This window comes from Pseudophryne corroboree (genome assembly GCF_028390025.1).
Source record: "Pseudophryne corroboree isolate aPseCor3 chromosome 12 unlocalized genomic scaffold, aPseCor3.hap2 SUPER_12_unloc_1, whole genome shotgun sequence".
In the NCBI taxonomy this organism is placed as follows: domain Eukaryota; kingdom Metazoa; phylum Chordata; class Amphibia; order Anura; family Myobatrachidae; genus Pseudophryne; species Pseudophryne corroboree.
In genome coordinates, this window is record NW_026967485.1 from 1,245,405 (window position 1) to 1,255,975 (window position 10,571).

The 10,571-nt window shown below is 42.3% G+C and overlaps 5 non-coding genes across 5 annotated transcripts; 1 reads left to right on the forward strand and 4 right to left on the reverse strand.

The window, feature by feature from the left end:
• Positions 1-3,694: 3,694 nt before the first annotated feature.
• TRNAN-AUU (transfer RNA asparagine (anticodon AUU)) lies at positions 3,695-3,768 on the forward strand. Its single transcript has one exon. It is a non-coding gene; the product is annotated as a tRNA-Asn (tRNA).
• Positions 3,769-9,149: 5,381 nt separating this feature from the next.
• Positions 9,150-9,265, reverse strand: LOC134982435 (U5 spliceosomal RNA). The gene has a single exon (XR_010191131.1). It is a non-coding gene; the product is annotated as a U5 spliceosomal RNA (small nuclear RNA).
• A 275-nt stretch (positions 9,266-9,540) lies between these two features.
• On the reverse strand, positions 9,541-9,656 carry LOC134982401 (U5 spliceosomal RNA). Its single transcript, XR_010191099.1, has one exon. It is a non-coding gene; the product is annotated as a U5 spliceosomal RNA (small nuclear RNA).
• A 274-nt stretch (positions 9,657-9,930) lies between these two features.
• On the reverse strand, positions 9,931-10,047 carry LOC134982453 (U5 spliceosomal RNA). The gene has a single exon (XR_010191148.1). It is a non-coding gene; the product is annotated as a U5 spliceosomal RNA (small nuclear RNA).
• A 59-nt stretch (positions 10,048-10,106) lies between these two features.
• On the reverse strand, positions 10,107-10,270 carry LOC134982660 (U1 spliceosomal RNA). Its single transcript, XR_010191335.1, has one exon. It is a non-coding gene; the product is annotated as a U1 spliceosomal RNA (small nuclear RNA).
• Between the last annotated feature and the right edge of the window lie 301 nt (positions 10,271-10,571).

The following is a 10,571-nucleotide window of genomic DNA, read 5'->3' on the forward strand; positions in this document are numbered from 1 at the left end:
TCAAGCGGAGACCTTACTTCGCGACCAACCAGTTCTGATCCAGTCAGACAACGTCACCGCAGTAGTTCATGTAAACCGCCAAGGCGGCACAAGGAGCAGAGTGGCGATGGCGGAAGCCACCAGAATTCTTCGCTGGGCGGAGAATCATGTAAGCGCACTGTCAGCAGTGTTCATTCCGGGAGTGGACAACTGGGAAGCAGACTTCCTCAGCAGACACGACCTACATCCAGGAGAGTGGGGACTCCATCAGGAAGTCTTCGCACAGATTGCAAGTCGGTGGGGACTGTTCCAGATAGACATGATGGCGTCCCGCCTCAACAAAAAGCTACAGAGGTATTGCACCAGGTCAAGAGACCCTCAGGCAGTAGCTGTTTAAACAGCTCTTCATTTTCTGATTTTATGTTTATGCTAACAAATTTGCTCTCTGAAAAGTGTCCACAAAGCCAAGTCTCTGATTAACACCTTTGTAGGAATGGTTTTTCACCTATTACTGAATTAAACTTGCTTCATTGGAAAGGCAGCAAGATGCATCCTCATTTCAATGTCTACTGAAATAATACAGGTTGACACCAGGAAACATAAACGCCACTGCATCCTTGCTGCTTTCGCATGTGGAAGTCTGTTTAATGTGAAAACAAGGTGATATCTAATTAGCACACAGGTAAGGAATTAAGAAAATCTTTATTTAAGGGTGAAGGTGTTTCTCACAAAATCGTTGCCCCAATGCATCATTGAAATTCAAGCTGGAAAGATGATTTTAATATATCACTTGTACATTTTGTATTGCTCTTCTGGTGACAATGTAGTTTGTTTTTGTCAATTACCATTTTAATAATAGGGTAAAGAAAATTAAGTGGATTTTTGAAAGAAAACAATACTGTCAATATACTATTAAAACAAATTAAAATGGTAAAAGTTATTGTACTTTAAGTAAAAATAAAAGAGCAAAAATATCAATCCCAGTTTTGGATTACTTTAATTAACAAAAAAAAATGCATATAGCAGAGGATAGTTTCAATCTGCCTACCTCTGGGTTATGGGCCCAGCATGTTTCCATTGCAGTACTCTGCTGCACATGTAAGTGCAAGAGATCCTGAAGCACTCACTCATCATGGGAAAGTACCAATGTGTTTCTTCGTTGGTTGATGGAAGAAACATCTTACAAAAACTCTCCAGATTATTGACTTTTTAAAGTTTTTCTAGGAAACGTTCTAGATGAATGCTTATTAGCCTTTGTCAGTATGTATGTTTGTAAAGTGTCTCTGTGGCGCAATCGGTTAGTGTGTTTGGTTATTAATCAAAGGGTTGGTGGTTCAATCCCACCCAACGATGTAATTGACCTTGTTATCAGATTTTGGTGATCTTTAAGTAGACAAGTCAAAATTTCAAACCCCCTTCTTATGGTGTAGGGTACCTGGCCTACTCTGATGTAATCAGAGTTAGATTTGAATCAGTGATTTTATAAAAAAACAGCTAGGAAGCACAATTTAGCAGTGGGTTGCAGAGAAAAAGAAATATGCTGGCAGAAAAATCCAATTGAGTGATTAAACAGCTCTTCATTTTCTGGCTTTATTTTTATGCTAACTAATTTGTTCTCTGAAAAGTGTCCACAAAGCCAAGTATCTGATTAACATATTTGTAGGGATGGTTTTTCACCTATTACTAAATTAAACTTGCTTCATTGGAAAGGCAGCAAGATGCATCCTCATTTCAATATCTACTGAAATAATACAGGTTGACACCAGGAAACATTAACGCCACTGCATCCTTGCTGCTTTCTCATGTGGAAGTCTGTTTAATGTGAAAACAAGGTGATATCTAATTAGCACACAGGTAAGGAATAAAGAAAATCTTTATTTAAGGGTGAAGATGTTTCTCACAAAATCGTTGCCCCAATGCATCATTGAAATTCAAGCTGGAAAGATGATTTTAATATATCACTTGTACATTTTGTATTGCTCTTCTGGTGACAATGTAGTTTGTTTTTGTCAATTACCATTTTAATAATCGGGTAAAGAAAATTAATTGGATTTTTGAAAGAAAACAACACTGTCAATATACTATTAAAACAAATTAAAATGGTAAAAGTTATTGTACTTTAAGTAAAAATAAAAGCTAAAATATCAATCCCAGTTTTGGATTACTTTAATGAACAAAAAAAAAATGCATATAGCAAAGGATAGTTTCAATCTGCCTACCTCTGGGTTATGGGCCCAGCATGCTTCCATTGCAGTACTCTGCTGCACATGTAAGTGCAAGAGATCCTGAAGCACTCACTCATCATGGGAAAGTACCAATGTGTTTCTTCATTGGTTGCTGGAAGAAACATCTTACAAAAACTCTCCAGATTATTGACTTTTTAAAGTTTTTCTAGGAAACGTTCTAGATGAATGCTTATTAGTCTTTGTCAGTATGTACTTTTTGCAAAGTGTCTCTGTGGCGCAATCGGTTAGTGTGTTCAGCTATTAATCAAAAGGTTGGTGGTTCAATCCCATCCAGGGACGTAATTGACCTTGTCATCAAATTTTGGTAATATTTAAGTAGACAAGTCATATAGCAGAGGATAGTTTCAATCTGCCTACCTCTGGGTTATGGACCCAGCATGCTTCCATTACAGTACTCTGCTGCACATGTAAGTGCAAGAGATCCTGAAGCACTCACTCATCATGCGAAAGTACCAATGTGTTTCTTCATTGGTTGCTGGAAGAAACATCTTACAAAAACTCTCCAGATTATTGACTTTTTAAAGTTTTTCTAGGAATCGTTCTAGATGAATGCTTATTAGCCTTTGTCAGTATGTACTTTTGCAAAGTTTCGCTGTGGCGCAATCAGTTAGTGTGTACGGCTATTAACCAAAAGGTTGGTGGTTCAATCCCACCCAGGGACGTAATTGAACTTGTAATCAGATTTTGTTGATCTTTAAGTAGACAAGTCAAAATTTCGAAAACCCCTGTTATGGTGTAGGGTACCTGGCCTTCTCTGATGTAATCAGAGTTAGATTTGATTCATACTGTTAACTGGGTAGTATATCACAAGTTATACGGTGTGATTGGTGTGGCTGGTATGAATCTTGACCTTGGATTAACAAAAATCCTTTCCTCGAACTGTCTGTCTCCTCTGGGCACAGTTTCTCTAACTGAGGTATGGAGGAGGGGCATAGAGGGAGGAGCCAGTGCACACCCAGATCTAAAGTCTTTCTTAAAGTGCCCATGTCTGCTGCGGAGCCCGTCTATCCCCCATGGTCCTTACGGAGTCCCCATCATCCTCTACGGACTACGAGAAAAAAAAATTACTGGTAGGTTTAAAATGTTATTTTTTTCTCTGCAACCCACTGCTAAATTGTGCTTCCTAGCTGTTTTTTATAAAATCACTTAATTAAATCTAACTCTGATTACGTCAGAGAAGGCCAGGTACCCTACACCATAAGAGGGGGTTTGAAATTTTGACTTGTCTACTTAAAGATCACCAAAATCTGATGACAAGGTCAATTACATCCCTGGGTGGGATTGAACCACCAACCTTTTGGTTAATAGCCCATGTAAGTGCAAGAAATCCTGAAGCACTCACTCATCATGGGAAAGTACCAATGTGTTTCTTACAAAAATTCTCCAGATTATTGACTTTTTAAAGTTTTTCTAGGAAACGTTCTAGATGAATGATTATTAGCCTTTGTCAGTATTGACTTTTGCAAGGTGTCTCTGTGGCGCAATCGGTTAGCATGTTTGGCTATTAACCAAAAGGTTGGTGGTTCAATCCCACCCAGGGATGTAATTGACCTTGTAATCAGATTTTGGTGATCTTTAAGTAGACAAGTCAAAATTTCAAAAACCCCCCTTATGGTGTAGGGTACCTGGCCTTCTCTGATGTAATCAGAGTTAGATTTGATTAAGTGATTTTATAAAAAAACAGCTAGGAAGCACAATTTAGCAGTGGGTTGCAGAGAAAAAAAATATGCTGGCAGAAAAGTCCAATTGAGTGATTAAACAGCTCTTCATTTTCTGATTTTATGTTTATGCTAACAAATTTGCTCTCTGAAAAGTGTCCACAAAGCCAAGTCTCTGATTAACACCTTTGTAGGAATGGTTTTTCACCTATTACTGAAATAAACTTGCTTCATTGGAAAGGCATCAAAGATGCATCCTCATTTCAATGTCTACTGAAATAATACAGGTTGACACCAGGAAACGTCACTGCATCCTTGCTGCTTCCTCACGGGGAAGTCTGTTTAATGTGAAAACAAGGTGATATCTAATCAGCACACAGGTAAGGAATTAAGAAAATCTTTCTTTGTGGGTGAAGATGTTTCTCACAAATTGTTGTCCCAATGCATCATTGAAATTCAAGATGGAAGATGATTTTCATATATCACTTGTACATTTTGCATTGCTCTTCTGGTGACAATGTAGTTTGTTTTTGTCAATTACCATTTCAGTAATAGGGTAAAGAAAATTAAGTGGATTTTTTAAAGAAAACAATGCTGTCAATATACTATTAAAACAAATTAAAATGATAAAAGTTATTGTACTTTAAGTAAAAATAAAAGAGCCAAAATATCAATCCCAGTTTTTGATTACTTTAATTATAAAAAAAAAAATGCACATAGCAGAGGATAGTTTCGATCAATCGACCTCTGGGTTATGGGCCCAGCATGCTTCCATTGCACTACTCTGCTGCTCATGGAAGTGTAAGAGATCCTGAAGACTAAATTGATTAAAGGCCTAAAAGTACTGGACTATAAGGAAAGACTTACTAGGCTGAATATTTATACACTAGAAAAGAGGTGCCTAAGAGGAGATATTATTAATATCTTCAAATATGTAAAGATACATAACAAAGAGTTATCAGAGGAATTATTTATTAAAAGAACACGTGGTCACTCGCTGCGACTGGAGGAAAGTTCAGAACGCAATGGAGGAAAGGTTTCTTCACTGTTAGGGCAATCAGGATGTGGAATTCCCTGCCAGGGAAGGTGGTAATGGCGGACTCTGTAATTGGATTTAAAAAAGGAATGGATACATTTCTGAATGAAAAAGCTATCCAAGGTTATAATACTTAAAATATCAACATGGTTAATCCGGGGGTAACATGAGTTATAGTAGCTAACTAGTCATAAAACATTATTCAGCAAGTATGTAGAATCATCACAACTTAAAACAGGTTGAACACGATGGGCAATTTGCCTCTATTCAACCTCAAAAACTATGTTACTATATTACTATGTTATTGTAGTATACAGAACACCACAATGCAATGAGCAGTGATAGTGAGCACTGATGAGGATACTAGAACTGACACTGAGCAGCAAGATGCAGCACTGGACTATTAGTAATGTACTGTAGTATGCTGAGCACCACAATGCAGCACAAGACAATGAGCAGTGATACTGAGCACTGATGAGGATACTACTGAGAACTGACACTGAGCAGGAGAGACACACTACTAGTATTACTGAGCAGCAATAAGTAACCACTGATACTGAGCACTGATATTGAGATTTCCACTGAGAGAACATAGCCACGTCCTCTCCGCTCTCTCTTCAATGCACGAGTAAAAATGGCAGCAACGCGCAGCTCTTTATATGGAATCCGAATCTCGCGAGAATCCGACAGCGGGATGATGACATTTTCCCTTGTTCAGGTTTTCCGAGTCAGGCGGGAACAACCAAGCCTGCCTCGGACCAGTGTAAACCACGTGGAGTTCGTGGGGAATTCGGTTCTCGGAGAACCGAACCCGCTCCTCTCTACCTTATACCCATCAATTTTTTTATTTTCAATCTAAGCCCCTGCAGTTTTCTGTAAGCATCTGCTTCGCTATGATGATCAACAAGTCACAAGGGCAAACACTCAGGGTTTGAGGCGTAGATCTTAGGACCAGCTGCTACAAGCATGGCAGAGGTGTCACTATCACTGGTGACACACAGAGAGGTGGCGAGGGAGATTGTAATGCAGTGCGCGCAGATAAGCAGCGCAATGGTAAAAAGGAGGCATGGTTTCATAGGTAGGGGCGTGGCCTGGTGGCCTGAATCTACATTTTGTTGCTCCGGGTGTCCCGGGGGTTGGGGGCTGCACCCGGGGACTAGTGTGTGAGCGGTGCTGGCTCCTGCACAGTGACAGGGCATGGCCACCCAGCATGACGCCTCCCTTCTTGACCATGCTGTAATTGCAGTCGCACTGCAGTTCAGCGTGATCATAAAAAATGGTGTAGGCTCCTGCTGGTGCAGACTGTATGTGCGCGCAGGAAGCCGCCACCATTTTTGTGATCACAGCGGCTGAATGTGATGTCATACAGCCGCTGTGACCACGCCCCCTGTGTCTCCTCCGTTGCAGACCCCATTTTGAAGCCTTGCCCCCGCACCGCTCCATCCCTGACTTGGAAATGGAGTGTTGCTGACCCACCTCTCCCCCCCTTCCCCACCCCGATTGACAGGCAGAGGCGATCACATTCTCTGCGGGGTGCCGCAGAAAATGCAGGCACATGCGTATGCTCTTAGCAATTTTTGCAGTTGGATCGCTTATTGTGATTGCAATCCAACCTGAATCAGGCCCTATTACCTATCACAATGCGCTGCGGGCAGTACAAAATTGGGTTAATATAGGAGAAAAACCCCCAGACCTGTGCTCCTTAACTGTACCTGGTGGCTAGTGGAGCGGCTGCCCAGTAATCAGTGTCCACCGCAGTGCGCACACGGCCCACCCCCTACGGCCTCGCTCCCCTTCATCAGCGGCCTCGTGATCCGGAAGGGTGGTGTGTGTGTGACTGACCTTAGGATGAAACCGGAGCCTCCGCTGCAGTGACCCAGCAACCAGGGCACGGGAGTATATAGCGCCGCTGGGAGTGATGAAGCTGCAGTAAAGATGTCTATTAGACCTAGCCTGCTGCAGCCCTTGTAGATTCTCATAAAACAAGTTCTTCTTTTCTTGTCAAAATTAATAGCTAAGAATAGGCTGCCTGAGGCAGGCCCCTGTTAATTGGCCTGCTACTGAAGGCACCAACTACAAACTGAGCTCCCTGTTCATGGAAGCGGGGTTATAGAGGAGAATGCACTGAGCTTCTTGGGAACAGTCAAAAGCTTTGAGCCGGTTGGTGCCTCAGATCAAGATCCTACTCTACACCCCAATGTGAATCCTTGTGGAGTCCAGTGTACCCCACAGAAGAAATTAATGTGTCACACCCATTGGCAGCAACCTTAGAATAGCTGCTGACGGGCACAATTGAGAAAGGAAGGGGGGGGACATTTGAATCCAGCACATAGATGCAATTCAAATATGTAATTTGTACCTTCCTATTTTAAAATATAATGGATGAACCTCACCCTGTGAGAACAATCTTCATGATCAAGAGATCTAATATGTAAAATAAGTATGAGTTGGGATAGGGCTGGGGAGGGTGGCAGCTCGGGCAGCCCCTCCCCCGTCAAGTTAAGGAGATTCAACTGAGGAAGCACAAGGGAACTCTCGTCTGGGGACAACAACTGCAGGGAGACCACATCTTTTCAGATGAACATGGGATGGCGGAAGGCTGCCTAATACTGAAGCACCATCAAATATCAAACCATATCCAACAACTAGTAACAGCATTCCTGGGGGAAGGTCTGCAGCAGACGGATTTGCATACGGTGATGTCATCCAAGCAGTGGGCCAAAGTTGGCTGGAACCCTCATCTGCATATAAAAAGAGAAAAGGGGCATGCAGGGCATGGCGGCCTTTTGCAGTGCTTGGATGACCCCTAGTTCGCATTAAACACCCCCACCCTCCTTTGGTGTGGGGCTCATGTTGGCCATGCCCCATCCCCTGAAGCATTCATGCTGATTTCTTGCAGCAGCTGGGCACTGTAACAGCTCCAGAGCTGCTCTGTAAGGCAAGTAAAAGGGTGTGGGCCCTGCAGCACCACCTGTAGTTCGCATTGTGCGTTGGAAGGCACAAAGTAAGCAGACGGGAGGAGAAGTCAGGATAGTACACAAGGGCATCCTTTTCTCTTAGTCCGTAGAGGATGCTGGGGTCACATTAAGAACCATGGGGTATAGACGGGATCCGCAAGAGACATGGGCACTTTAAGACTTTCAAAGGGTGTGAACTGGCTCCTCCCTATATGCCCCTCCTCCAGACTCCAGTTATAGGAACTGTGCCCAGGGAGACGGACATTTCGAGGAAAGGATTTATTGTTAAACTAAGGTGAGCATCTTACCAGCTCACACCTTAAGCATGCCGCAGAACGTGGCATTCAACAGAACACAAGCCAACGGCATGAACAATTGCAGCAAAAAGCTGACCAGAACCGTAACACAACATGTGTATAACCACAAGTAATAACTGCAGACACAGTATGGACTGGGACGGGTGCCCAGCATCCTCTACGTACTAAGAGAAAAGGATTTACCGGTAGGTATTAAAATCCTATTTTCTCATACGACCTAGAGGATGCTGGGGTCACATTAAGAACCATGGGGTTATACCAAAGCTCTTGAACGGGTGGGAGAGTGCGTACGACTCTGCAGCACCGAATGACCCAACTTGAGGTTATCATCAGCCAAGGTATCAAACTTGTAAAACTTAGCAAAAGTGTTTACTAAATAGCTGCTCGGCAAAGTTGCAATGCCGAGACTCCCCGACCAGCTGCCCAGGATGAACCCACCTTTCTAGTAGAATGGGTCTTCACCTAATTCAGTAACGGCAATCCTGCCGTGGAATGAGCATGCTGAATTTTACCACAGATCCAGCGCATAATGGTCTGCATGGAAGCAGGACACCCAATCATGTTGGGAGCATACAGGACAAACAGAGCCTCTGTTTTCCTAATCTGAACCGTTCTGGTGACATAAATTTTCAAAGTTCTGACCACAGCCAGAGACTTTGACTCAATGAAGGTGTCAGTGGCCAAAGGCACCATGTGGAAAGATGAACCACCTTCGGCAGAAATTGTTGACGTGTCCTCAATTCTGCTCTATCTTCATGAAAGATCAAATAAAGGCTCTTGTGATACTGCATGGTTTGTACTGTTTTCCATGTGCTCCCAGATCTTTCAAGCAAGTAGCATGGTCAAGAAAGTTCTGTTTGAAAAGAAACAAACATTTACTGTCATTGTTATGCAAATAAACTTACATTAAAGCTAACAAGAAAGCACACTCGTTCTGTCTTTAAACTGATAAAAGAAACCCCAATAATATGGGGCATGCAAAAATTGAGATAAAACTCAGTTTTGCTCCTCTCCACGGAAATCTTTAATAAAAGGCGAAATATTTGTTAGTTCTGAAGAGAAACCAGAGCATGACCAAGATTCCACCTGTCGCCTGAGTGCCATGCCAGCAGTTCTCATTCAGCTCAAAGTGAGCACCCAATTTGAATGAAAGAAAGCAGATTTCTCACCAGGCTTCCCCTTGCTATAAACATGGTTTGTACTCTTTTCCATGTGCTCCCAGATCTTTCAAACAATTAGTGTGGTCAAGAAAGTTCTGTTTGAAAAGAAACAAACATTTACTGTCATTTCTATGCAAATGAGCTTACATTAAAGCACACTCGTTCTATCTTTAAACCAATAAAATAAAACCCCAATAAGATGGGGCATGCAAAAATTGAGATAAAACTCAGTTTTGCTCCTCTCCACGGAAATCTTTAGTAAAAGGCGAAAGATTTGTTCGTTCTGAAGAGAAACCACAGCATGACCAAGATTCTACCTGTCGCCTGAGTGCCATGCCAGCAGTCCTCATTCAGCTCAAAGTGAGCACCCAATTTGAAAGAAAGAAAGCAGATTTCTCACCAGGCTTCCCCTTGCTATAAACATGGTTTGTACTCTTTTCCATGTGCTCCCAGATCTTTCAAGCAATTAGTATAGTCAAGAAAGTTCTGTTTGAAAAGAAACAAACATTTACTGTCATTTCTACGCAAATGAGCTTACATTAAAGCACACTCGTTCTATCTTTAAACTGATAAAAGAAACCCCAATAAGACGGGGCATGCAAAAATTGAGATAAAACTCAGTTTTGCTCCTCTCCACGGAAATCTTTAGTAAAAAGCAAAAGATTTGTTCGTTCTGAAGAACTAGCACAAGGGAACTCTCAAAAGAAGAACAAGGCTCTGAAACAAAGAAATCTGACTTTTACCAGAGCTGACCAGAGGAAAACACAAACACAGTCCCCCACTACCACAAATAAAGCAGTCGAGTTTCCCACATTTGGGGAAATCACAGGGGTCAGCATACCCAGAATGCAATGAATGAACCTCACCCTGGGAGAATAATCTTCATGACCATGGTATCTCCTATGCAAAATAAGTATGATTTGGGATAGAGCTGGGGAGGGCCGCTGCTCAGGCACATCTCTGTCAAGTTAAGGAGATTCAACTGAGGCAGCACAAGGGAACTCTCATCTGGGGACAACAACTGCAGGGAGAACACATATTTTCAGATGAACATGGGAGGGCAGAAGGCTGCCTAATACTGAAGCACCCCCAAACAACAAACCAAATGCAACAACTAGTGCAAGCATTCCTGGGGGAAGGCCTGCCGCAGATGGATTTGCATATGGTGATGTCATCCAAGCAGTGGGTCAAAGTTGGCTTCAACCCTCGTCTGCATAT